The sequence below is a fragment of the Mesocricetus auratus genome, unplaced genomic scaffold (assembly GCF_017639785.1).
Source record: "Mesocricetus auratus isolate SY011 unplaced genomic scaffold, BCM_Maur_2.0 Super-Scaffold_100676, whole genome shotgun sequence".
Classification (NCBI taxonomy): domain Eukaryota; kingdom Metazoa; phylum Chordata; class Mammalia; order Rodentia; family Cricetidae; genus Mesocricetus; species Mesocricetus auratus.
In genome coordinates this window covers 16106605-16133694 of record NW_024429266.1, presented here as the reverse complement: position 1 = coordinate 16133694, position 27090 = coordinate 16106605, and the positions used below count along the sequence as shown (strand labels likewise).

Here is a 27090-nt window from a genome sequence, read left to right as displayed (position 1 = left end):
TTGGTGAACCAATGAGTTTTATTGGGGTTTCTTATAGGAATATGGGTGAGGGGTTACTTACAGGAACAGAAATGACCCAAAGACCGTTGCATCATCAAAGCCAACCCCAGGCACAGGTGACAGTTCGTAGAGCTGGAAGCCTGGAGCACACCATACAACCTGCAGGCAGCTGCACATGGAGGGCGTCCATTCCCAGTTGGTGTGAGTCTTTTCTAGGCAGCTCAGTTGGTCTTTGTTTCTCCCAGAGACTTTGTTTTATTTCTGCTTCTTTCACGTAGCTAGACTCATCTAAGAAGGATACTCAGAATTCTTTACTGTTTTTATACTCTCCAAGAGGGAAGGGCATGGTGAATATGGTCATTTTCAGGTACTTCCCAGAGCTTTTCTGAATTCCCCTCTTAATGAGATTCCCTGCAGGATGGAGTAGTCATCTTCCTCAGAGCATCCTCTTAGGGGGTTTGTCTTGTTTTGTTTTGCTTGTTGGTTTTGATTTTTATCTTCCTATAAACTTCATGTCTTAAAATGTCCTGTTGTTTCACTTCCCTTCTTACATCCTGTGTCTTAAGTTTCCCTCTGAGATGCAAAGGTTTTCATTTCAAAGGAAAACCACTATACAACACTGAATAATAGAAAAACAGGAAATGAAATGTCTTTTGAGGTCACTTGCTCACAAACTTCATCAGGGTATTATGAAAGAACACCTGGGATTATTAATGTGTCTTCCAGACAAGTCTGTGAACAAAAATATAGTACAGCAAAATTAATGAAAAAAAATTATGCTCTGGGATTTGTTATTGAGTCTCAGCTTCTCTGTGTGAAATTATAGAGAAATGTGTAGTAAGACTTGTCACCCAAAAAGCAAGAAAATACTAATATTTATGTCAGTATAAGGATGCATCTTATGTGTCAACTTCACTGGGTTGACAAATGTCCAGATAACAAGTGCACTATGATTTCTAGGTGTCTCTGTGGGAATACTCCCAATACTCATTCAGTACAACAAATACAGATGACTATTCCTGTCACTGTGGATGGTTGTCATTCAGCTCTACGAAGGCCTGATAGACTTTAAAAGGTGATCAAGGTCACATGTTTGAGGAAGCTTGTTTATTTTTGTCACATATGAGTATCTAGTTATCCCAGCACCAATTATTGAAAAGACATTATCCTTAGATCTTGTCTCCCTCTTCCCCTTGCCCCCCACACATACACACAAAAACATACTTATGTGCATGGATCTATTCTGGAGTCTCTAATTTCATTGATTCCATGTTTATGTGCAGATCACACTCTGTTGATTACGGGAATTTTATAATAAGTCTCAAAGTCAAGTAGTTTTAAGTTTCCAAACACTGCTGCTCTTCAAAATTATTCTGACTATTCTAGATTATTTTCATTTTCATAAAATCTTTAAAGTCTTATTGTTAGTTTACACAGATTCATGTGCATGAACACACACAACCACTGGTATCTTCATTAGTACTGCACAGAATCTCAAAATTAATTAGTAGAGAGTCATTACTTTTTAAACATTAACATTTCCAATTCATGGTCACGGCAAATGCTTTTTACTATGAAAAAGTATGAAGCTCGTGTGTTCCAAATTTGATATCTAATTTAACAGTGATAATGATCTGGCTGGATCCCTCAGGATCAGGTTGGGACATAGCTCGGTGGTAGAGCACTTGTCTGACATGCCTGTGGCCCTAGGGTCCATCCCCAGCACATGGAATTGAGTTCCTGATAAACAGTGTGAGTTCTGTCCCTCTCTCTTTTCTATGTATCTTTACCTCTCAGCTTTCTACCATGTGCTGATGTCATATCAGGATCCTTCTAAAAGCAGGTCTCTTGACTTTGGAATTCCTAACCTCTAAACTATAAGAAATAACTCTCCCATATTTATAAATCGTGCAGTTTCAAATATGCTGCTACAGGAGCTCAAAAATGGACCAAGACAGCATTATCTTACCACTGATTTAGTAATTTTTCAAACAACTTTTAGTTTTCAATATTCAGGTCTTACATATCTCTTAATTTTATTCTTAACTATTTTAAGTCACCTTAAATAGTATTTCTTTATAAATTTGACTTTCTATTATTTGTTGCTAGCATATAGAAATGAAACTAACATTTTTCCTTGTTCAGATTGCTCCTTTTCATTATATATCTTCATTATAGTTAACACAGCAGAGTCTATACTAGCCTGTTTTGAGATTTCCTCTGACAACAGAATTAATCCAAAACTCTCCAGTCTAGCCTCAGGCAGTTTTTTAGACAAAGGCAAAAAGAAGCAGCCATATTTTCCACCAAACTATCACAAGAATAATCTCTAGACAACATGAAAATTCTTCTCCTCTGAAATCTCTTGAGCTAGACTCCCACAGTTCCTCAAACCACCCTCAGCACCACTGTCTTCCATGCTCCTACTACTATAGCTCATTAAGCCCCATGTAAAGCATCAGTTTAACGGCTTTTCTACTCCATAGTCCCCACTTCCATATTCCTTCAAACAAAAGCAGGATCAGGCCTATCACAACAATACCCCAGTCCCTGCTACCAACTTCTGTCTTAGGATTTCTATTGCTGTGAAAAGAAGCCATGTCCATGGTAACTCTTATAAAGAAAGGAAAATATTTGATTAGGGTATATTAAAGTTTCAGAGGTTTAGTTCATTATCATGGCAAGACATGTCGACATGCAGGCAGGCAACAGTGCTAGAGAAGGAGCTGATAATTCTATGACTTGATCTGCAGACAACAGGGATGTCAATTGTGATACTGGGCATAGCTTGAGCATAGGAGAACTCAAAGCTCAACCCCATGGTGACATACTTCCTCTGACAAAGCCACACCTACTCTAACTAAGCCACACCTCCTAATAGTTTCACTCCCTGAAGGGACCATTTTCTTTGACACTCCCACATTCTTCTAGTGCAAAGATAGAATTGGCTCACCACAACACTCTGCCATCTAGATGTTTGTGAGAGGTCACCCCCCCGGTCTTGTGTTTGCTGTCCCTAGTTGTTCTTTATGTTTTAAGAGGAATTTCAGAGATTAAAAGTACTGTCTCTGCTGCCACTTTCTCATATTCTTTCTGGTGCCTCATATGTGCCACCTGAGGCCAGCAGAAATATATTTATTTTATTATGTGTCTGTTTCTTTTAGATAGGACCTCTTTAGCTCTTGATAGTTTCCATATTTTATGGCACAACAGACATTTAAGGCTTAGTGTAGACCTTTTTTTTCTTACTAGGATTTTAAGTATGTATTTCTACAGAGTTTTAATTCCTATTATCCATGGGATTTTTACTACCTAGGCTAAGAGTCATTATCTTGAAAAACCTAAGCACATCCTTTCCAAGAAAGCTCATAATGGTGTTACAAGCCATCTGACTGGGATCCTTTAACAGTACCTGGCCAAGAAGAAGCTCCTCAGAGTGGGAAGCAATCGTATCCCTCAGTGCTTAGAAAGCAGTGAGAACAGACAGCATGCTCTGGTGTTACAGCTCTTTTGTAAGCCTAGAGTATAAACCTTTACAGATCTTACAGTCTTACATAGACCATGGTATGTGGTTTCCTTAGCCCTTGGTAGCAGCTAGCATTACAGCTATTAGGACAGTGATTGTCAACCTTCCTAATGCTGTGACCCTTTAATATAGTTCTTCATGTTGTGGTGACCCCCAACCATAAAATTATTTTCATTGCTACTTCACAACTGTAATAATAATGTTTTCGATGGTTAGCCAACCTCTGTGAAAGGTTATTTGGCCCCCAAAGAGGTCACGGCCCATAGGTTGACAGCCACTGTTCTAGGCAGTCACAAGTATTGTGATTCTTTAGCCTTTGACTACAGTTACAATGTCAGGCCTGACTTGCCCCAAAGATCTGCTAGCTGTCTGGAACTCTTCCAGTGATCAGTAACTGCAGTTTGTCCTCAGCTTTTTGCAGCCTTCTGAACATCAGAAGTTCTTCCAACAAAAGAACAGAGAATTTGTTGACACAGCAGTTTTATCTGACTTAATGGTGCTTTGAAAGTGTTTAACTGCAATTCAGCACCCCAAGAAAAGATAGGTCCCCCTCATCAGCTTCAATGGTAAAAGCAATCTTGAATATGATATCTTGAAATATGATACTGATATGGAAAGTCCTTCTGTATATATGTTTGTCTTATTGGTTGAAGAATAAAGCACTGTTAGTCAATAAGGAAGGAAGATAGGTGGGACTAGGAGGATTCTGGGAAATGGAGGCACAGTGAGTCACCATGCGGTTGCCAGAGGAGTAAGAGGTCCAGACCCTTTCTGTGGTAATAGAAGACCATGTGGAAATACTCAGATCAACAATTATAGGTTAATAATTAAGTCAGAGCTAGCCAATGAGAAACCATATCAAAGGGCCAACAACTTCATAATTAATATAGTGTCTTATGTATTATTTGGGGGCTGAGACAGAGGCAGGACCCAGGCAGCTAGCAGGCAAGAGTACACGTTGCATGGTACCACCCAAAAGAAAGGGGAAAACATTATATCACAGGCTGAACTGACCCTGGAAAATAATTATGAGGATCTGTAAACGTGTTACAAAGTGAAAGGAAAGCACGAGGGAATAAAAGAAATGAATTAATCAGAAGGTTGTAGACAACCCCTCAGGGAAACTGCAGTGTGACAGCTATGGGACCCAAAACATTCTTTCTGTGTCTAAAGGGCTTCAAAGGACATCTAGGAGCTCAATGACAAGCACACTGGTGTCATTTTCCATGTGCCTAACCCCAACATGTCTGTCAGGGATCTGATTTTCTGCCTGAAGAAAGCCATCAAATATGATGGCATGGAGAAAATGGTAAAGTGGGTATTAGGAGACCGTCAAAGGACATCCGTGGGCTACATCAAGGACCAAGTGTCTCCATCCTTCCTCACCTTTGGTACTGGGCCTGGCATTATCCTCAACAACCACTTTTTCAAACCCATTTTCTGGCGAGAAAACAGTGTCAGGTTGATAGACTTCATAGTCCATATGACCTCCAAGGAATGGCAGCCATGGTCTATCCATCCAAGCAAAAACACAAGAGAAAGACATGCCTTTCAGCTACTGGTTGACTCTGATGTTCACGTGTCCTTGTGACCTGCTATAACAATACGTGCACTGGGGTCACTTTTCAGAAATTTATTTTCTCACAGCTCTAGAGACTACATACCCAAGATGGGGTTTTGTCAAGACCTTGTTTCTGATGAGAACTCTTTTTTGTTTTTAGGGTTTTTGGGGGGCAGGGGGGGGCTTTCAGGTGATTGTTTTCTTGTTGTGGACACAAAGAGGAAGGGGCACTGCCTCTCTGATGTCTTATTAAAACACTAATTAATTCAATGATATTAAAGACCCACATTTATAGCCCTATTTTACCTTAGCTACCTCTTATAGACTCTATCTCTAAATACAGTCACGATAGAGATTACAGTTCCTTATACAGTTCCGAGAAACAAACTGTTGTACTGTGTAAGTGGATGATGGGAGATGTCATTATGAAATCTGTCTCTTATTGGTTGTTGAATAAAGCACTGTTGGCCAATAGGGAAGCAAGATAGGTGGGACTAGGAGTCAAGGAGGAATCTGGGAAGGAGAAACACAGGGAGTTACAATGTAGCCACCATAGGGGTAAGAAGTCTGGACCCTTTCTCCGGTAAGAGAAATACTTAGATTAGCGATTATGGCTTAAGTTCTTAAGTCAGAGCTAGCCAGTAAGAAACAAACAAACGGTCAACAGCTTCATAATTAATACAGTATCCTGAGTGTTATTTGGGGGTTCACACAGAGCAGCAGGGCCCAAGCGGCTGGCAGGGAAAACTATACACAACAAGTGGACCCTGGGCAAGGATGTGTTTGTGGACTGTATGTGTTCGGACTAGCCCAGTTGACAGCCAGCAAGAGAATGGGGACGTCAGTAAATTAGCTACAAGGAATTGAATTCTGCCAGCTGCCACATGGGCTTGAGAGTAGAATGCAGGGAGGAATGTTTTGTTGCTCTCAGCCTTGGGAGACCCTTAAATGAGCACTCAGCTAACCTATACCCATGCTGCTGACTTCCAGAAGCCTGGGACAATAACGCATGAGGTTTTAAACCACTGCTTGTGGCCATTTGTTGTAGGGCCATGCAAAACTGGTACGGCATTTCAATGTCCAGGTCTTTGTATCTGTAATCTATTCTTCACCACTCTCCATAGTGTACCAGCAAAACCAACACAAAATCGATGCACTTCTTGCCATATGAAGTAAGTGGGCTTGCAAGAGAAGAGTCTCCTCTGCCAAAAGTTTGAGGAAACAACAAAGGGTAATAAAATTTATCAGAGAAGATGGTAACAGATGGACTGTAGGCTTTTTAAAAAAATGAATACTGGAATCTCTAAGGTGAATGAATCTCTTATGACTAAACAGGGAAGACAGGTTTTATAAAGTATACAGAAATAAAAAGCAAGGTTGAACTTTCATAAAAAAGATTGAAAATAAGAAGTTAAAAGGCACAAATCTATGATTAGCTCAAAAAGGTATGTCTGTGCCAAGAACTTAATCAAGGAATAAAAACATGGAGCATTTTTAATAAGTCACATAGTAATGAAATGTCTCAAATTACGAAACACAATAGAAAAGGTAACATCTCTACAGTGCAGATAACCTGAATGCTGGCATGAGTGCTGAAATATCACCCCTCACCCCCCAAAAAAAGTTTCCAACCTAGAAGCACAAACCTGTCAGTCACTTCCTGCTCATTTCAAAATTCTGTAAGAAACTGGGTCCAAGATACAGCATGAGTCTCCTGCTAGCCAAACGTTGTATTATTTTCTCCTCAATTAAATGTTCTTGGTGAGCTACAAATGTTTCTTTTGTCACTAACCACTCCAGGTGGGCCTTGTTAGCTCCCTGTCTACTGCCAGATTGTTATGCCCACTGCTCAACTGAGCACTGTCATTTCCTCCTCTTCCCACACTTGCTACCTCCACTCTCAAACCACAACTGCTTAACACTCCCACTCTTCCTTTGAACGGCTCCCTCCTTGTGTGCCTCCACATGGCTTCACACGGTGAAGACAACATCTCTTTCCCAGCTGACATCAACTTATTTCCTGTATATCCTTTCCCAAAACGCTTGGGTCTTCGGGGAAAGAAAATTTGAAACTCTTTTGATGAGAAATTGAAAGACTACAGAGATAGGATCTTCTGTTCACAATAATCTCTCTTTGATATATATATAAAAAAAGCTGTGGTCATCTCATCGAACATATCTCTCTCCTTCTAAATGTCCCTGGGTCTGGACACCTAGGAAAATTTAAATTATGAGTACAAGAAGTCGAGGGTGTTACCAGAGCCTTGTTTGTACATGTACTGCATGAAAACCAATCCTTGTGAAACAAGAGGTGATGGGAAGAAATCCAGCTTGTACAAACCAGCACCCAGAGAGGACGGAGAGGCTACCATTCACTCACCAGAAAAGACTGCCCTCTTGGGGAACTCAAGAATACGAAAGAGGTCTTATGGGGAGGGAAGGCAATTCCGTGGGACAAGGGGAGGATGATAGCATGCTCCACAGAGTCTTTCTCATTCAGGGCATGTCTTTTTCACCCCATCTTTGACAAGACATCACCAGGAACCTGTAAGTTTCTATAATTCTTTAGATAAACATATTACTTTGCTACAAGCTAACCCCTGTAGTGATATATTGTTTGTGATTTATTAAAGCTTGACTGAGGATTCATAAAAAGCAAAGTCAGACACAAGCCTTAGAAGCCAGGCACACACCTTTAATCCCAGCAGTCAGAAGCTAGGACATGGTGGTACATACCTTTAATTCTAGGACTCAGGATTAAGCGATAGACAGATAGCCGGGTGTTGGTGGCACACACCTTTAATTCCAGCACTCGGGAGGCAGAGGCAGGCGGATCTCTGTGAGTTTGAGGCCAGCGTGGTCTACAGAGCGAGTTCCAGGACAGCCTCCAAAACAATACAGAGAAACCCTGTCTCGAAAAACCAAAAACAAACAAACAAACAAAAAAGAGATAGACAGATCTCTGTGAGTCCAGGACCACCCAAAACTATACAAGAGTGAATCAGTCTAAAAGAAGATTATAGCTCACACCTTTAATCCCAACATTAGGGAAGTATATAAGACAGAAGCAAGGTCTCATAGAGGCATTCATTCTCCAGCCATGCTGAGGAGAGTTTACAGTCTGAGACTTGGTGAGAGCTCATGGACACAGGATCAGCCCATTCAGCCTGAGGTAAGAAGCTAGTGGTCAGCTACTTTGCTTTTCTGGTATTCAGCTTGAAGTTTGATCCCCAATATCAGGATATATGCAGTAAATTTCCTGATCATTTCAATGTGACTTTTCTTAAGAATTTAGGATACCAAACAAAGACAGGGCAACAGTCCCATAATGCTTCTCACATAGAAGCATCTACTGTTAACAGCTAAGCCCACAAAGATGTATTCTAGGTAGAGTCTTACATTTCATTGTTGCTGTTAAGCAGTTTAAGTTTTATTGACCTGGTTTTTTATAAGTCAAATTCAAGGCCATACCTCGAAGTTTGATGTACTATATATAGGTCATACAGGATGAGTGTGAAGACACACAAATTGGTGTGACCAAAAGATTGACTAGAGTATATAATCACCTTCATTAAATACATATAAAATTCTTATAAAGAAGCCAGGCGGTGGTGGCGCATGCCTTTAATCCCAGCACTCGGGAGGCAGAGGCAGGCAGATCTCTGTGAGTTCGAGGCCGGGCTGGACCGACAGCCTCCAAAGCAATACAGAGAAACCCTGTCTTGTAAAAACAAAAAAAAAATTCTTATAAAGATAGAGGGGCAGTGCCAGATTTTCTGAGACATTTTTCAAAGTTATAGCCATAAAATATACATCATTGTGAATATACTGAATGAGATTCTGTTCCTTGGGTTAAAAAAAAAAAACAGACCTATGAACATCAAGTAAATAACTACTCCAAAATACTGAGATTACAAATATAAGCACTTTATAAATCAAACACAAAAGGACATGGAAATCCAAGTTTTTAACTGCTTTCATTTGGATTTTTTGTTTGTTTTTGTTTTTCAAGACAGGGTTTCTCTGTGTAGCTTTAGAGCCTATCCTGGAATTCACTCTGTAGACCAGGCTGCCCTCAAACTCACAGAGATCTGCCTGCCTCTGCCTCCCAAGTGCTGGGATTAAAGGTATGCACCACCAACACCTGGCTCTGCTTCAATTTTATATCATTGAAAACCTATACAAGTTTGTTCCCAGAAGCTAATGCATTACTAGTCTCTACTAGGGAAAATGAATCTAAAAATGAGCATGGTTTCCAGTATTTAAAAGTTCACCATTTATATAAAGGCCAAGAGAGACCAATAGTATCCAATAACTTTAAAAGATAAGGACTCAGATGCAATCAACTTTACCAAATATCTGTCTATGTCTGTTTAATAGAGACAGAAGGAAAATATGCTCACTCTAATTCCTTATAAAACATCAAGTAGGTATATGTAAGGGATGCTATTTTCATTATTTTAAGATTTATCTTATTTATTTACTTACTTATTTGTTTATTTGAGACAGTGTTTTACTATGTAGCCCTGGCTGGCCTAGAACTTACTGTAGAGCCCAGGATGGTCTTGAAGATACAGAGATGTGCCTACTGCTGCCTCCCAAGTGCTGGATTTAAAGTGTATGCTACCATATGTAGCTTATTTTTGTGTGTGTGTGTGTGAGAGAGAGAGGGGGGGGAAGAGAGAGGGAGAGAGAGAATGAGTACAGGTGTCCTAGGAGGCTGGAAAGAGATCCCCTGGAGCTAGAGTTCCAGGCTGTTGTGAGCTGCCCACCTGGGTACTGAGAAATGAACCTGGGTTCTATGCAAGTGTAATATGTGCTTTTAACCACTCAGCTATCTCTCCAACTGTGTTTTCCAGATATTTTCATGCAGAAAAGATGATATGAATTTATTTTTATTCTGCTTCTAAAGAATTAAGCATTCAATAAGTATTTTAGCTTAAAAAATTATTACTTTTGAGTCAGTGAGATGGCTCAGCAGGTATAGGTGCCTGATGCCAACCAATTTGATCCCTGAGAAGAGGAAAGAGAGAACTGAATCCTGAAAGATGTGTGCTCCACTTGTACACTCTGGTGTATGCACACACACATACACATACACAAAACAAATAAACTTAAATTCAAAAAAATTTAAATAATTAGTTTCTTCACAGTATAGAGGTACACTCCTGTAATCCCAGCTATTTACAAGGTGGAGGTTGGAAGGAGTCTAGTTCAGACCAAAGTGGGCAACAGAGAAAGACCTTATCTCTTTTAAGAAATGTATAGACATACATATGAATGTATGTGTATGTATATGTTTTATATATATATGTCTTAGTTTTAATCACATATGTTTTAATAAAATCTATGTCCTTACTGTAGTGGCTTTGTGCATGTTAAAGAATAGTACAGTCAGTTGGACCAAATTAGAATAAACCTGAAACGAAATAAAATATCCAGGCAAGATAGTCCCTTTATAATTAGTCTATTTAGAATCCCTATTTCTCCCTGACCCCATTTTCCTTCATAATTCAATAGAAAAAAGGAAACCAAAGTCATCTTCATTTCCAACTTGGCAGTATCTGAGTGGGCTTGTGAAGACATTTCCAGAGTGAACTGAGGGTTGTGGGGGGGCACCCTCCCTTAGGGCGAGAGGCACTTTCATAAATGACCCAAATGTAGGAAGGTGTAAGGAAACCCCAATGCTGACTGTCTACTTGCCTAGACTTCTTGCTGAGTGGACTCATCTGTCTTTTTCACTGCTGTTGACATTAGATGCCAGCTTCCTTGAATTTCCAACCCAGACTGAGCACAGCCACTACCCAGGAGTCTTCCAGTCCTTCAGGGCTAGAGTATGGAGCTTCATGACCTGAGCAACTGTCAGGCTCTCAGTCTCTCCAGCATGCAAACAGCCATTGTTGGACAACCCAGCCCTATTTGTTTTTTTTTTTTTTTTTTTGGTTTTTATGAGACAGGGTTTCTCTGTATTGTTTTGGAGGCTATCGGTCCAGCCCAGCCACGAACTCACAGAGATCTGCCTGCCTCTGCCTCCCGAGTGCTGGGATTAAAGGCGTGCGCCACCATCGCCCGGCCAACCCAGCCCTATTTGTAAGACAATCTATCCTATTTTATAGCACACTCATACACACACACACACACAATCAGTGTGTTCCCTAGAAACTTGAATCCACCATCCATGTCTCTTTTGGAATCAAACACTTCTGTGAGATGTTTTGCCAGGTTAACATTAAAAGATATCTTAATTGCTTTCCTTAAAATGTGACTTTATTATTCTCTTGGATTCTGTTGTGTTCAGATCCCTGTGGATTCGTTCATAGCATGTGTTCAAGCTTTTGAATGCTATATAATTTTGCTATGAACAAGAGTCTCTAAAGAATTTTAGCATCTCTTTCTTTGCACCTCTTTTTCTTGTAGGAACTGTGACTGTACTGTTAGCCTTAACATGATATTAATATTTTATATGCATTGGTATTTTGCTTTCATGTATGTCTGTGTGAGGGTGTCAGATTCCCTAGAACTGGAGTCACAAACGGTTGTAAGCTGCCATGTGGGTGTTGGGATTGAACCCCAGGCCTCTGGAAGAGCAGTCATTGCTCTTAACTGCTGAGCCATCCCCATAATTTTTTAATCAGTAGATATTACTTCTGGAAGGCGATTAGCGTGAAACTCCCGCATCACATCTATTAACAAGGCAACATCTAAATGCACCTCCTAGGAGGTGTTTCTTCTTTAGTCATCATGGCCCCTAAACGGTGCTGGGTATATTGTATATGTTTTGATTCTTCAGTATCATGCAGTACTTATACATGAACCATCTCATATTCGTTCACACACATGGATTAGACATTGGAGAGTATCCTGTATGAATGTATGTATGCATGTATGTATATTTGTATGATCTCAAAGTCACAGACCGGTCACTGGCTTTTGTCAACATTCTTGAGACTCAATTCAATATTTTCCATGATGTTAATTATGGACTGTTTATCTGTTTGTTGACATTTCTAAGAAGACTATTTCCTGACACTGAGTAAGATCTGCTATGTGTGACATTTGACAAGGTCTGAACAATAGGCACATCATGGTCTTATTACTTCATTGATATCATGGTAGATGGTATTTAAACAAATGGTTCAGAACTAGTCTCTAAACCTAAAATTTGTGTTAAATACTAGAATGGTGACAACAGAAGATAGCGGCAAGTCTATGATTCTGAGTGAATTAGATTATTATGTGTATCAGCTGTCCAAGTCCATTCCATGCCTATGACTCAATATTAGGCTGTTCATGTCTAAACACTATAGCGCTCCGAAGAGTTAAAACACATATGGAGAAGATCTATTAACAAAATTCAGGCACAAGACTAATAAGCCTTAATAAATATTTTAAAAATAAAATACAGTCCATCTGGGAGAAGCATAAGTTTTATTTCTATTCATCAGGGCGAGCCACTCACTGACTCAGAGTTCCACCTTCTTCTACCAACTTGGAAAAATTAGTCACTCTGTGTGGTGACTTGAACATTGCAAATAAAGGTCTCATGTTTGATTTTCGTAATTTGTGAATACCATCCATACATATTAGAATATCCCTCCATGTTGAAAATTATACAATGGCAAATGAAAACTTCACCAACTATTTGTGTCACATATATCCACTTCTTTCAAAGATCTTAGAGGATGTTATTTAAAATGGAGGAGACTTTTATAATTGGGAGGAGGATGTTCTAGAAAATTTAGCCCCTTTCAAACTTCAGGCATATTACAAATAGCAACAATTCTTCCTCTCCCCTTCCTTCGCTGTCTCTCACCTCTCTTCCTTTTCTTCTCACGTATTCATAGAGATCAACATTGGGTAACTTCCTCTATTGTTGTCTGTCTTATTATTTGATATAGGGTCTCTCAGTGAACCTGGAATTCATCAGTTTACTAGACAGCCTGGACATCAAGCCCTGGGGATCCTCCTGTCTCTGCCTCTCAGTGCTGGGATCACAGGCATGCACAGCCACACCTAGATTTTTATGTGGGTGCTGGGGATTTGAACCATATAAAAACTTCACTCACTGAGTCATTTCCCTAGCTCCTTCCTTCCTTTCTTATTGCCCCAGGGTGTGGTGTGTGTGCTTGTGGATGTGTGTTGCGTGTGTGTGTGTGTGTGTGTGTGTGTGTGTGTATGTGTGTGTGTGTGTGCGTGTGTGTGTGTAACCACACTAGGGCCTTCTGAATGCTAGGTAAGTTTCTGGCACTCAAGTGTTCCACCACCCTTACTTTTCTCCTAGACATGTATTCTGCTAATGAAGCTGAACATCAAGAAGAGAGGTATGGTGGAGATAGTTAAGCTCTTCATATATAAACTTTTTGATTGTTTTTCCTTAAACTTTCAATCACAAAAGTTCCAGAATAGTACTCTTGGATTCCTACTGGAGTCATTTGATACTATTGCCTCTCAGGAAAACTCACTATCCAGAACATCACTGTGGAGAGGAGCAGAGAGAGGAAAGGTAGAGGGGCCGATTTCTCTGAGAAACCAGGGACCTGATGAGTGGGCTTCTAGCAGAGAAAGGAACAGATGGCAATCCCAGGCAGGACATGGCTGTGTCTGAAGATTCAGCTCAGCTTATAAGAGGTTGCCTGCTGTTCATTCTCTCCACTGGTCCTGAAAGAATAATGCGTTCCTGACTCTGCCAGCAGAAGTTCCAGGAATGGAGTCGTCTCCTCGCCAGCAGCCCTGAACTTGTTTACAAGTCTTTTGAGGATGCTCAGAGTTTGCAGCAAGCCTCACTGTGATTTGCCTCTGAGGAACTTCAAGGATGCAGTACTGAACTCCTGAGTGAATTCTTCATCTGTAACTGCCTTTCTCTGTGAGCAGAGGTTGTACATCACAGAGCCACAGTATGAGCTACAGCAGCTGAGAAGTCAATTGCAGGGTGGGGGATGAGGGCTGTGGGAGAGGCCGGGTGGGGGGCATTCTGCTCCAAACCTGGTTTCAGATGGAGGACAGGGAGGAACGTTGTACACGGCAGTGAGTCATGTCTTGCTTTCAGCACACTTCTGCTAGAATGATGGGACAAGTGGCTTGGTTCTGCACACTGCCTGCATCTGGATAAAATTAGAGCTTTTAGCTTCTCCCCAAGAGGGACTTATTAATAGCAAAGGACTGGAGTACTAACCGTAAGCCGAGGATAGCGCTTGAGGAAGGGAAGGATGTCAGTGAAGGTTTATCAGGACTTGGTGTTTGTTCTTTCTCTTCCCTCGGGGAAACAGATGTATTGATTCGATTTTAAGGAAGAGCAGCCTATAATGGCTTCACAGGGCTGGGCTGTCATAGACCAGGAGTGGCTTTTATGACAGCCAGCATGAATCCAGCCAAAGGGCAGGCAGGAAGACAAAAGCAAGAGAGGTCAGGGTTGATTTTACTTAGGTTCTCTTTGTCTCTAAGGTGAGGTTGCTTACTTTGGGTATCTCTTGTTCACAATCATTACATTCCAAATTTAAGAAGTCACCAATGAAGGATATCTTACAGATTCACTATCTCTTCTTCCCCAGTATTATCACCAAGTCTTCAGAATTGTAAAAGAAATCCAAAATTGGAAATACTTTGTGTAGTTATGAAAACAAAACATAAAATATGCAAATTATTGATAGCAAGATAAAATGGCAAGGTAAGTTAGGCACAATATAAGACATACTATGTTTATATGTATATAAACTATACCTCTTTCTAGTGAACTTACACATATGGAAACACACTAAAGTGGATATAAATCCAGAAATGAATTTTTTGGTTGATATAACTGACAATTCCAGGGATGTAGCTTCAGGCTAAGCTGCATCTAGCTACCAAACATCACCATCAAGACTATCTTTTGTCTCTTCCTCCCTTAGTTTGATTACCTCATCTGATGTCTCAGTGATTACAGTTTTATACTCTTGACAACCCCAAAAGAAAACACATCGTTCCTTCCTACTATTGAAGCCAAGGTCCGAGACTTGAGTCTCATTAGCCTGGCTTGGGTCTGGGGCTCTTCTCTGAACCAATGATTGTAGTCATGGTGATAAAATGTGTCAGTCAAGGTCTGGTCCAAGTAGGGCTAAGTGAACTGTGAGTGGATGAAGAAAGGGCTGGGTGCTTGAAGAAAATCAGTGCTCAGTTATCACAAGAGGAAAGCATTAGTGCTGAGCAGAAAGAAACAACGGGTTTATGCTTTGGTTGGTAAACATGCTGCGTTTTGGTTTGGTGAGGATGATTGACTCCAGACCTGAGCCTGCTAAGCACACATACCTTTCACTGATACACCCCCAGCCTGTAAACTTGGCTTAAGAGCAGATGTCTTTTCTTTCTTTCTTCCTTTCTTTCTTTCTTTCTTTTTTAAACCAACTCATATTCAAATATAGCAACCACCTTACAAAGCAAAATGGTTTTTCAAATCATCCCCCCCCTCCTTTTTTTTACATACTGGGAATCGAACCTAAGACCTCATGTATACTACAAGGTGCTCTACAGCTGAACTGTAACTTCTCACCCTTTGAAAACACTAACTTTTGTGACAAGGTCCACTAAGTTGTTCGGGTTGACCTTGAATTCACTCTGTAACTTAGGTAGGACTTGAACGTATGATCCTCCTGCCTCAGCCTCCTAAGCACTTGAGACTAAGTTTGCACCACTAAGCCTAGATTCAAATCACATTGTCTGTGACATAACATGGTTTAGGAATTCTATATTTTTTACTTTTAAGTTGCCTCCCCAGGTGCACTCTCACCCTGAACTCTTGGGGGAGGGTCTAGGCCCTGCCCTGTATGAAATGACAGACTATGGACACCCCCATGGAGGGCCTCACCCTCCCTGGGGAAATGAGGGGATAATGGGAGGGTTGGGGGGGGGCACATGAGTAGGGGAGGGAAAGGGAGAGGGACCTGGAACTGACTTGTGAAGCAACCTTGTTTCTTATCTAAATTTAAACTGAAAAATAAAATAAAATAAAATAAAAAGTTGCCTCCCCAGCCAATAAAAAAACCTATGAAATCTGTTATTAACATACCTCCAGGTAACATTTGTACACAAAATATCTTCTACTTCTACCCAGAGTAGGATCCTTTCTCCACTGTTTGATGGTGAATATATAAAACAGTGCAAATGAAAATTCCAAAATGAAACTTCAAGACAATCTAGATAGGTGAATTCAGCACTTACTTGAGAAGGACAATACTTCTGGTCCTGGCTTGTAAAGTTTGTAAAGTTTGGCTTCACCCTGTGGCTGGACTGTAAGTGCAGAGGGGCCAGGACTTTTATAAGCTTGTTTATTGCCATGCCTTTGGAAAGATGGGATGATTAAATATCCAGGAGCAACCTGTCTATCAGCATCAGCATCAAAAGTTCTGTCTCCCCCATCCTTAACAATGCCAAGATCTGAGAAGGGTGGTCCTGATCAGATGGTTTGACAGACTAAAGCTTTAGCTTGCTGAGCCTCTATATACACTAATTCTTCAGTTTACTATGGTTTAAAATGATTGTTCAAAACAAGACATCCCTTAAAATACATGGTAGGTAAGTCTCCAATCATTGATTATTGAGATGATTGTTTCAGACAGCTGTGGATTGTCATTAAAGAACAAAATTGCTTTGCCTGCTCAGTTAGTTTAAATTGTTTTTTTCTATTTGTTAAAAGATTATCTATAGTTTTATAATTCATATGCTTCTAAAATTGTGTTTTCCAGGGTTATAGTTAAAACAGTAAACAGAATTATCTAATACATTCAATTTTACAATTCAGACATATAATATAGTTGATGTTTATTGCTGGAAAAGCAGAATTTGACTTGAAAAGACTGGGTATTTGGAACTGAAAGTTGTAAATCCTAGTTCTGACATCATTGCTATGTAGTCACTTGTCACTTAACTTCTGTGTACTCTTTCTTCCTGGGACAGCATTAGTGTTGACAACTGATCTACCTCAGACAAAGAAGCATATTACAGAGGAACTGGGGCACGTATAATATTTTCAGCACATGAAACTTTATCTACAAAAACCTAAGCTTTAAGCTTCTTATTATGCTGAATTTTTAACATTTATAGAAGAGGTCCGGGAATAGTTTTACATCACAATCCTAATATTAAAACTAACTATATACCAGTATAATCTATGAAATTTTTTATTTAAATAGCATCTATGTAATATAACAAGCAATTGCAATTTGAATATAAGTCATTTCCTTCAACTAATGTGACCTTTTTGAGAGACAGAGTAGTTCAGACTGTTGTCATTTGCTAGACTGTTGTTATTTGTAAAGGGGGCATTGAAAATAATTCTGAGCCAGGAAAGGGTGGTGCACACTTTAATCCCAGCACTTGGGAGTCAGAGGCAGGCAGATCAAGGCCAGTGTAGTCTACAGAGTGAGTTCCAGGACATCCAAGACTACAAAGAGAAACCCTTCATCAAACAAACAAACCAAGAAAAAACAAAAAGGAAACAAAGAAAGAAAATAAAAGAATTCTGTGCACAATTGACTAAGAAATAAAAGAAATAGAGGATGTGATTGGAGGGTGTTGGAATGGGGAGGTCGGCATTGGTCAAGGGTACAAAGTTTCAACTGGGCAAGAAAATAAATTCAGAAGACCTATTGTCTACTGTGGTGACAATAGTTAAAAATGGCTAGGACTAAAATTTAGTGTCCTCACCACAAAAAAAATTAAAATGTACCAGATGATGTCTACATTACTTAGTTTATTAGTTTAATCTGTCCACATTGTGTATACTGTGGTGGTTTGAAAGGAAACTAATCCCATCCAGAGTGGTACTATTAGGAAGCATGGCTTTGTTGGAAGAGTTATGGCCTTGTTGGAGGAAGTATGTCACTGTGGGGGTGGGCTTCCAGTGACATATTTAACTTCCTATTGCCTGTGAATCAAGATGTAGAATTCTTAGCTCCTTCTCCAGCACCAGTCTGCCTACATGCCACCATGCTTCCCACCATGATGATAATGATTAAACCTCTGAACTGCAAGTTAGCCCCAATTAAATGTTTTTCTTTATAAGAGTTGCTGTGGTCATAGTGTCTCTCCACATCAATAGAAACCCTAAGACCCATACATATAAAAATATTACATCATATACTATGAATATGTTATTTTTGTTGACAAATTATATTAAGAGTTTAAGTACAGTAGTCAGTGGGAGTGAAGTTATGATCTCTTCCTCTTCTTACTCATTTTCATTTATAATTATCAAAAAGCAAAGCACTGTTCTCTCTACCTTCCTGTCGCCACTTTTGGACACTGAGAATTGTAGCACTTTTTCTTCTATAATCCCACCAAGCTCTGCCTTACCTTCATGATTTTACACACAGTTTTCTTTCATGGTAACATTTCCCCATTCTTCCTCCCATTCAAACTCTTTCCCATAGTACCCCACTCCTCACTTAGCTCTCAAGTGACCCTCACTAGGTCACGAAGGACTTTCTCAACTGCGCTGTTGTTTCCCCTGAGGTCTTGTTCTACACTTCACCTGTCACTTTGTCTTACTGAATGCTGACCTGTACACTCGATGGGGTGGAGTGGTGGTGGAAGGAGGGTTAAGGATTGTATCTGTCTTGTTCAGAGTTGTGTTTTCAAAGGGTCATCTATTTAGGAGCCTAACAAGTGTTTGTTTTAATGTTGTGTTAACAGTCTCCTCTGAAATTGAAACAGTCCCTCCTCCAAGGAGGCTTCATAAGCAGGAAGGTAAATAACTCAAAATAGCTTCAGGAGATTCAAGAAACTGACCAGATTCACTAAGTTACTCCCTGCCAGGGTAAGCAAGGAAAGTTCAGAGTCACTCTCAGATGATGTGAAGCTGAGCTGCAAAGAAGACTCTGAGAGTAGAGTGTCTACAAAGACTCAGACTAGACCACCTACCTGGAAGAAACAGAAACCAACTGAACTGCCTAGAGATTTAGACCATCTCATGCACCTTGAAAGGACAATCTCCAACCTGCTGAGCTGCCTGAAGGCTGAACTACCTGCTGAGCCTTTGTGAGCTGTCACCCATGTTGGGGTGGACTTTGATGATACAGCTGTCTTTGAGTCATTTCTGCTCCTCTAAGTAATCCATTACCCATTGGACTTTGGTAGTATCCATACTTAGGTCTGTCATGGGTTCCCTATCTGTAATGAGTAGACCTGTGTGTTGCATCTCCCCAGGAAATGTTGTGTCACAAGGCATTTAATCAGAAGGTAAATGAAAAATGTCAGGAATTAACAAGAAACCCTTGCCTTTCTTTTCTGTGTGAAGATAGACTAGACACAGTTGGAAAGACTTGTGGCACACTTGGTCATTGTTTTCTTGGAACTTTGTAGACGAAATGGTCAGGGAGACAAGAAATGCATTACTGAGAGAACAGCAGGTAAGCTGAGACACGACAAATATTAGTTTTATCAGAAGGACAGGAGGGGGATCGAGAGGCAGGGCTGCCCAGCTAGGCCAGAGTTACACAGACTGATATGAAGACAGAAGTTGAGACCCAGAAAAATAGGAAGGGCTAGATATCATGACATGTTCAGAACCTGAGGCTTTTATCCAGTGAGGAAGCAAAACTCTTAAAGAATCATGAGGCAGGAGTGGCCCCAGGTTTGTATTTTTGAAGAATCATTTGCAATCATGTAGGAAGTATATCGGAGAAGATGAGTAGTTTTAGACTAAAGATTTGAGCAACTGAGACTTGATGATCCAGGATAGATGACTTATAGGACTGACTGAGAAGATGGGGAGAACAAGGAATGTCATTAACTGCTGCACAGCAAATGAGGACAAAGTTGTCCATGTCTCAGGCCCATTCATTGCCAACCATTCAGTGTTAGATAGATCCTGCTTGCCTCTGTATACAGATGCAGCTGTTCTGCAGCCCCCCTGTGTGTCTCTGTTCTTGAAGGCAGAGTATTTGACTGGCAAAAGCTTTTAATCTGGTGCAGAACGCCTGTTTCTATAACTGAGAAACTGTTTTCCCCCAAAAGCACCTTTATAAGGTAACCTAAAGCAATATCAAAGATTAATATCTCTGCTTGTGTGTGTGTGCACGTGCATGCGTGCGTGCGTGTGTGTGTGTGTGTGTGTGTGTGTGTGTGCACGAGGGGGCTGCACACATGTATGCCTATAATCACACGGTACACAAATGCGAAGTCCAGAGAAGGATGTCTGGTGTCCTTGTCTATCTTTCTCCATCTTAAAGCAGGGTCTCTCACTCAACCTGAAGCTAGACAGAGTCTGCCATTGAATCTGGAGCCTACCTTTTGTGCTAGACTAACTGGCTGGTAAGCTACCGGGATCTCCTTGTCTCTACCTCTCATCACTGAGAAACCTTGCCTTGGTTTTCTATGGCTGCTGAGGATCCAAATTTAGATTATCCTGTTTGCACAGAAAGAACTTGTCCCCCACTGTGCCATCTCCCTGTGCTTCTGCCTTCATTTCTCGTCTGCCTCCTTTGAGTCATCTACCTGCCTTATTCTATGTGTAGAGATAAGTTACTCATGGAGTATCTACTTAAATTCCAATGATACCAACCCTGTCTTGAAAAACCAGAGAGAGAGAGAGAGAGAGAGAGAGAGAGAGAGAGAGAGAGAGAGAGAGAGAGAGAGAGAGAGATGATCACCCTCCTCATACAGTAGCCAAGCAACCCAAGCTTCCTCGGGCAAGCCAAGGATTGTGGGGTGACCAGGCAGACAAACCCATGAGAAAACAAATGATACAGCCAAAGCACCAACATTTTAAGCCTTCATGGAAAAGTTCACCATCGAGTCTCTGACTGTGTTTAACAGTCCATATACTTGTTTCTCGGACTTTTCTCTGCAAGATTTAAATCTCTGAAAAAGTCATCTGACGCCATCAGATATTTATGTCTCCTTCCACTTGTCTTTGTACTTTGTACAGGGTGCAAATGTGGTGGATGGAAGCAAATCAGAAGACAGTCAAGAAATTCACATTCCAGTTTTCTCTATCTTTACCACTTCTTGCCACATGATCAAGGCCTTCAACTTACTGCCCACCAATTAGAACCTTTTGTGAAGTTACTGTTCATTAGTTCTTAGCACCTCCAGGTAAAAGAATGTCCCATCTTTTAGTAGGAAATTTTCTGGTAGGAAATATCTTTCTTAAAGTAACTCAGCTGGGGCATTACAGTTTGTTTTAACATGGTCTTTTGCTTTATTTCCAGTATAGTGTGTTGTCACAGTTTTATTCATTATTTTCTTACACACTGAGCTATTCATAGACTCTGGAACTGCTGTTTGTAAATCATGACCCAGTATCAGTTTAGTTGGTCACATGAGTCTTTTTTAATTACACGAACTAGGAAAGGAAATATTTCAGTATAATGCAGACAGAAAGAATCAGTTTAATTTGTCTAAGTTTTCCCCCCCATCTGAGTGTTGGTTGAATGACCACATATTTATGTGTAATATATGAGTCCAGTGTCAGGATATATCTATTTCTTATTGTAGACTATAATTTTAAAAGCTCTGATTCTGAGAAATACTCAGTCACCTCTGAGTTGATATATGCTAACTTAGGTCCTGCCTTGGATCCTATCACACTGTGAAATTGGTTTTTCATCTTTGCAATCACGAAATTTAGCACAGGGCCTTGCAGGGGGCAGACACGCAACAAATGATCACAATGAAGTGTGGGTGGTCAAGTGTGCATTAGGGTGGTGTGGGTTAATTCTCCCTGAACCCATCTGCATTTGCTGCTGCTCAAGATAGGCTGGGAGACAGGGAGAAAATAAGGACAAGAAATCAACTCAGTCCCTCCAGGAGCTTTAAAAAAGGAAACCTGATTTAGACAGAAACAATTATTATGCTTTCCAGCCACTCTACTGGGCAGAGGCAGCCTGCACGCTAAATGGAAAGACTATGTATAGCACATTTATAAAGTTTGAAATGTTATCATATAGCCACAATCTTGTTCATTCCATTTATAGGAAGTCTCTCTCTCTCTCTCTCTCTCTCTCTCTCTCTCTCTCTCTCTCTCTCTCTCTCTCTCTCTCTCTCTCTGTCTCTCTCTCTCTCCTTCTTTGCTCTGTTAAGAAACCATTTATTCTTCCTGATCCCTCTTGTTTTCCTCCCCCCTCCTCTTCTCCCCTTCTCTTTTTCCTACCCCACCCCACCCCCATGCTCCCAATTTGTTCAGGAGTTCTTGAAGACTGAGATAGGGGAGGAACAGAGGAGAACAAGAAAACAGATATCTTAATAGAGGGAGCCAGAGAAATCTGGCACTAGGGAAATGATCAGAGATCCACAAAGATGGCCCCAACTAAGAATCTAGGCAGTAGTGGAGAGAGTGGAGAGGCCACCTCTGATGCCCTTCCCCTATAAATGAGATTGATGACTGCCCTAATTGCGATCCTAGAGCCTTCATCCAGTAGCTGATGGAAGCAGGAGCAGGCACCCACAGCTAAGCACTGAACCATACTCCTGGGATCCAGATGTAGAAAGGGAGGAGGGATGAGCAAAGGAGTCAAGACTGTGCTGGAGAAACCTACAGAACCAGCTAACTTCACCTAGTGAGGGCACACGAACCTCAGTCATAAAGCTGGGGAACCAGCATTGGACTGATTGGACTGAACCAAACCCTCTGAATGTGGGTGCCAGTTAGAAGACCTGGGCAGTCTATGGGACATCTAACAGTGGAACCAGCATTTATCCCTAGTGCACAAATGGACTTCAGGAATCCATTCCCTATGGAGGGATACTCTCTCAGCCTAGATACATGGGAAAGGGCCTAGGCCCTGCCCCAAATGATGTGACAGACTTTGATGATCCCCATGGAAGGCATCACAATCCTTGGGGAGCTGGTAGGGAGTGGGTTAGGGAGGTGGTAGGGGGAATGGGAGGATGGGAGGGAGAGGGAATGTGGGTGTTGATATGTAAAATGATTGTTTCTAAATTAAAAAAAGAGAAAAAAAGAAACCATTTATTCTGATCTTGAGCTTCCATATAACATGGTTCATCCCAGTGAGAATCTAATGATGACTAAGAAAAACAAAGACAAGTTATATGCAGGTCTTTTTCCTGTTTCATGGTGAGAAAAGCTGCAGAACTTGAATTTCCCAGACACTTAGGTCATGAGATTTAATCCAGCAACACCTTCCCAGTGGGAGCTGCTCTCTCTGGAATGAGCTAAGTGTAGTCAGACTCTCGGCTAATAGACAGTCTCAGCTAACAGAGACAGCAAAGAGCAGATGAATCCCACAGCCCTGGCAGAGAGCACCTGGGTTCTCTGAACAGAAATGGAGCGTGCCACCTCCTTGCACCTGGGGAAATGTCAGACGCTTGTTATAATATATGAAAAAAGTATGCAGTTTTATCAATAGATATTTTTCCCTGTTAAAGCAGAATCACTGAATGGTGAGGAGTGACCAGAGTTAATTGACAGAAGTATCAAACTATTGCTTCATCAGGATGTTACATGGCAGCCTGAGTCCCTGAAAGGGAAAAATTATGAATCATCATACAAATAGTTGCTCATATAATCCAACTGGAGAGCATTATTTTGAGCTAAAAGGCCTACAATCAGTTTTGTTTAAATACACATAGGTGGTCATTATGTCTTCAGGGTAAAAGATGTCTAGACATCCGTCAGTCCATGAAGTCAACATAGTAACCAGCATCAGCAAGAACATGATGACTCTAAGGACAATATTTTCAGTTTTCTAATAAGCCAAATGATTGTGTTTTCAGGGTTGCTTATTGTGAAGGAGTATGGCTATCTCACTATTTATTTTTCTATTTATCTGTCTCTTGCAATGCAGGAGGTTGAATGGAAGGCCTAACACTTGTTAGGCAGGTGGTGTACCAGTGAGTTACAACACCCTTCCAGCCTGACACATTTTGTTGGTATTAAGGTAACTCTCTTCCTTTGAGAAGATGTATCATGTTATGATGACAGTTCATGTCCTGTTTGTGTTTTTTTTTTAATTTGGGGCAACTTGGTAGTTCTTAACTGAAGACAACTGATCTGGAACTTGAAGTATTTCCTCCAGTCCATGGTGAATTTAATCAAACAGGAAATGTTCCTTCTCTTGGAGAGCATGCATCTGAGAGAGTATGCTCTGAACGCTCGATCGCTAGTGTGTCATAGAACGTCCACAAGATAACTCTCCGTGAGGATGTGTCTCCCAGCATGTCCCTTCCAATGGTCCTATTATGGACTTTGTGCCTGGGAGATGGCCATTAATTATAAAATATAAAGAGCTGTTTTATTTTTCCAGATCCTAAATTATTTAAATGATCCTCTTTACAGTATATGCGTTATTTAAAAAATTGTTAAAATGAAAAGACCTTTGTTGAACCAAGTTACATCCTACCCCTACAATGATTTTTCTTTCAGTTCTGAATAGTTCATTTGGTGAAATGAAATCCCCATAGGAGGTGATTGAAGCACTCTTTGAATTTATTTTATTTTATTTTTTGTTTTGTTTTGTTTTGTTTTTTGAGACAGGGTTTCTCTGTATTGTTTTGGAGCCTGTCCTGGAACTTGCTCGGTAGACCAGGCTTGGTCTCGAACTCACAGAGATCCACCTGCCTCTGCCTCCCTAGTGCTGGGATTAAAGGCGTGCGCCACCACCACCCGGCCAATATGAATTTTTTATAATCATATTAACTTGTACTTGGGAGAATAGGTTGACAATAATTTCAAGTGGCTAGCTTCTGAATTGTGGTCACTGTTTTATAGCCACAGTGTTAAATTATCATCAAGATTCCTAATCTCTTGCACTGTAGAATCTCTACGGTCTGGTTCCCATCATGGCCTCACTTAATCCTTAGGGTTATAATGTGATATAGTCAGTTTGGTTTTTTTTCCTTCCTTTATTTTAAACAATAAACTAGAGCTGAGAAATAGCAAATGATTTGCTTATATTCCAGCAACTTGTAAGTGTCAGTGTCAGGACTCCTTCCTGGGACTCCTAACTGCGAATTAATAGCCTTCCCACCAAGGAGGAAACCCTTTATCTGGGTCCCAGGATCAATTCTCTTCATCTTCACGTTCCTCAACACCCCATGTTAGCAGTGCAGAGGCGGACAGTACAGCAAAGCACACATGATCAATGGGCACTCTCTGGTAAATGGTCTTTTAGGTTCAATTTGTTCTATCTGCATTGAGTCAGACAAGCACAAGCAGCCTCTGACTGTTCTGTGTATATGTGCACCAGTAAATGCTGTTGACAGACTTCTGTGACAAAGGTAGCACAGAAAACTTAAATGACGAAAAAGTCATGATACTTTTGACTTGGTGTAAACCCAAAAGCATCTCAGGAAAATTGTCTATATATCTATATGTATGTGGATCTGTCTGTATCTGTATATTGGTGACACATAAAATTTTTCTCAACCCAGTTTATGATTTTGACCAACTCAAAATAAGATTCCCTTTCATATCTTTTTTTTCTTTCACATGAAAACTCAGTTCAGACTAGTCAGAGCCATTAGTATGCCATAAGCAGTGAACATCTTCAGCTGCTATGGTACCATCTAAACAGACAGAGCATCTTCAGCTGCTATGGTACCATCTAAACAGACAGAGCCAGGGATCATACGACACGAGCTGGTTCTTTTTATTTATTTACTCTAGGTGCATGTGGTCTTTGCAACTTGGTGGCCTGGGATGGTCATTATAAGGGCATAATGAAAATTTCTGCCAAGGAAAATGGTCCTTTGCTTAGCTCAAACGTAAAGCTGCTAGGCATACTGCTATGAAATATAGGATTCGTTTATAACCCCACATGCTGGTTCTAGCAAGTCGGCTGCGTTCAACAGTTTCTCAAGGACAAGAGTGAATTCGTGCTGGCTTTCTATCAAGAAGCTAACTCCAAATAGACAAGAGAAACAAAAGCAAGAGCAAGACCAATAGATAAAAGAGCCCTTGTTAGTGGACGAGAGCCGTTGCTACAAATAGGACAGCGGAAGGAGAGTTGGGAGGGGGGAAGTGAAGCAAGGTCAAAGAAGATGATATCAATAGAATATCTCCAAATAGCACAGAATGCAGCAAGAAGTAGCGGCAGATGTCAGTCCAGCCCAGTGTCAACCCCCGTGGAGCTCTGTAGAAAGACTTGGAAAGGAACAGCATTGCTGCAGTTGGCATCAAGAGAAAGAGACAGCAAACGGTACCTTTCTCCCCAGGAGCTGAAAGCTCTGACTTGCCACTGGCCACAGCTTCATGTCCTTTCTGACTGGCCCCTTTCAAGCTTTCTGGATTTGGAGGGTTTGGTTTGGTTTGGTTTCTTTACCTCTTTGTTTCAGATCTTCACTTCCCTCCTCTCCTTTTGATTTCCTTTCCTCTTTCAGACTCCAGCCTGCCAATTCTGACTCTGATCCTCACCCTACTGGCTGTTTCTTACCTGTGCCACCAGGTACCAGCATCCAGATGCTTATCCTGGCCTCAGCCATGTTCCAGGGCCAACGACGCATCACTAGGAGAATATATTCACTGCAGTACTTTAAAAAATCCCCATCGTGAATTTAGACATTACTGGCATGGATTGACTTTCATAACTGTGGAGGAAAGCCAAAACTGCATAAAGGAAGTCTGTTTGCAGAGTTCATATCCCTTAATTTTAGTGAATGGATGTGGGTGTGTTGAAAACTTCATCTTTTAAGAACTGCCTAAATTTCATAATTATTTCATTTTCATCCGTTCACAGATGGTTTTGCCCTGAGTGTAAAAACTGAAGAGCCAATATAAAATGATGCTACCTTTCCCCTGGCAGTTAAAATTTGAATTGCAAACCTTGCTTTTCAGAACCTTGGAGAGCATCAAGCCCAGCCCTCCGTTTCCCTCACCCTAGCCAGTTCAGTTGTATGCTCAGTTCTCTTAGAAAATAAATAAGTAAATAAATAAGTGGAATGAAACAATAAATAATAAGTTGGCAACAAGGCTTGCGAATTCTGCAACAGAAATGCCTTCTGCAATGACCTACTTTCATAATTAAGTTATGCTGCATTGTGTTGTGTTGAGTGCCTGTGAAGGTGGGTGTAG

At 40.8% G+C, this 27090-nt stretch overlaps 1 long non-coding RNA gene across 1 annotated transcript; it reads right to left on the bottom strand.

Moving 5' to 3' along the window:
* LOC121137145 lies at positions 1 to 26730 on the bottom strand. Its single transcript, XR_005874375.1, has 2 exons — positions 26453 to 26730; positions 1 to 732 (listed from the first exon to the last, which is right to left on the bottom strand). It is a non-coding gene; the product is annotated as an uncharacterized LOC121137145 (long non-coding RNA).
* Positions 26731 to 27090: the final 360 nt, after the last annotated feature.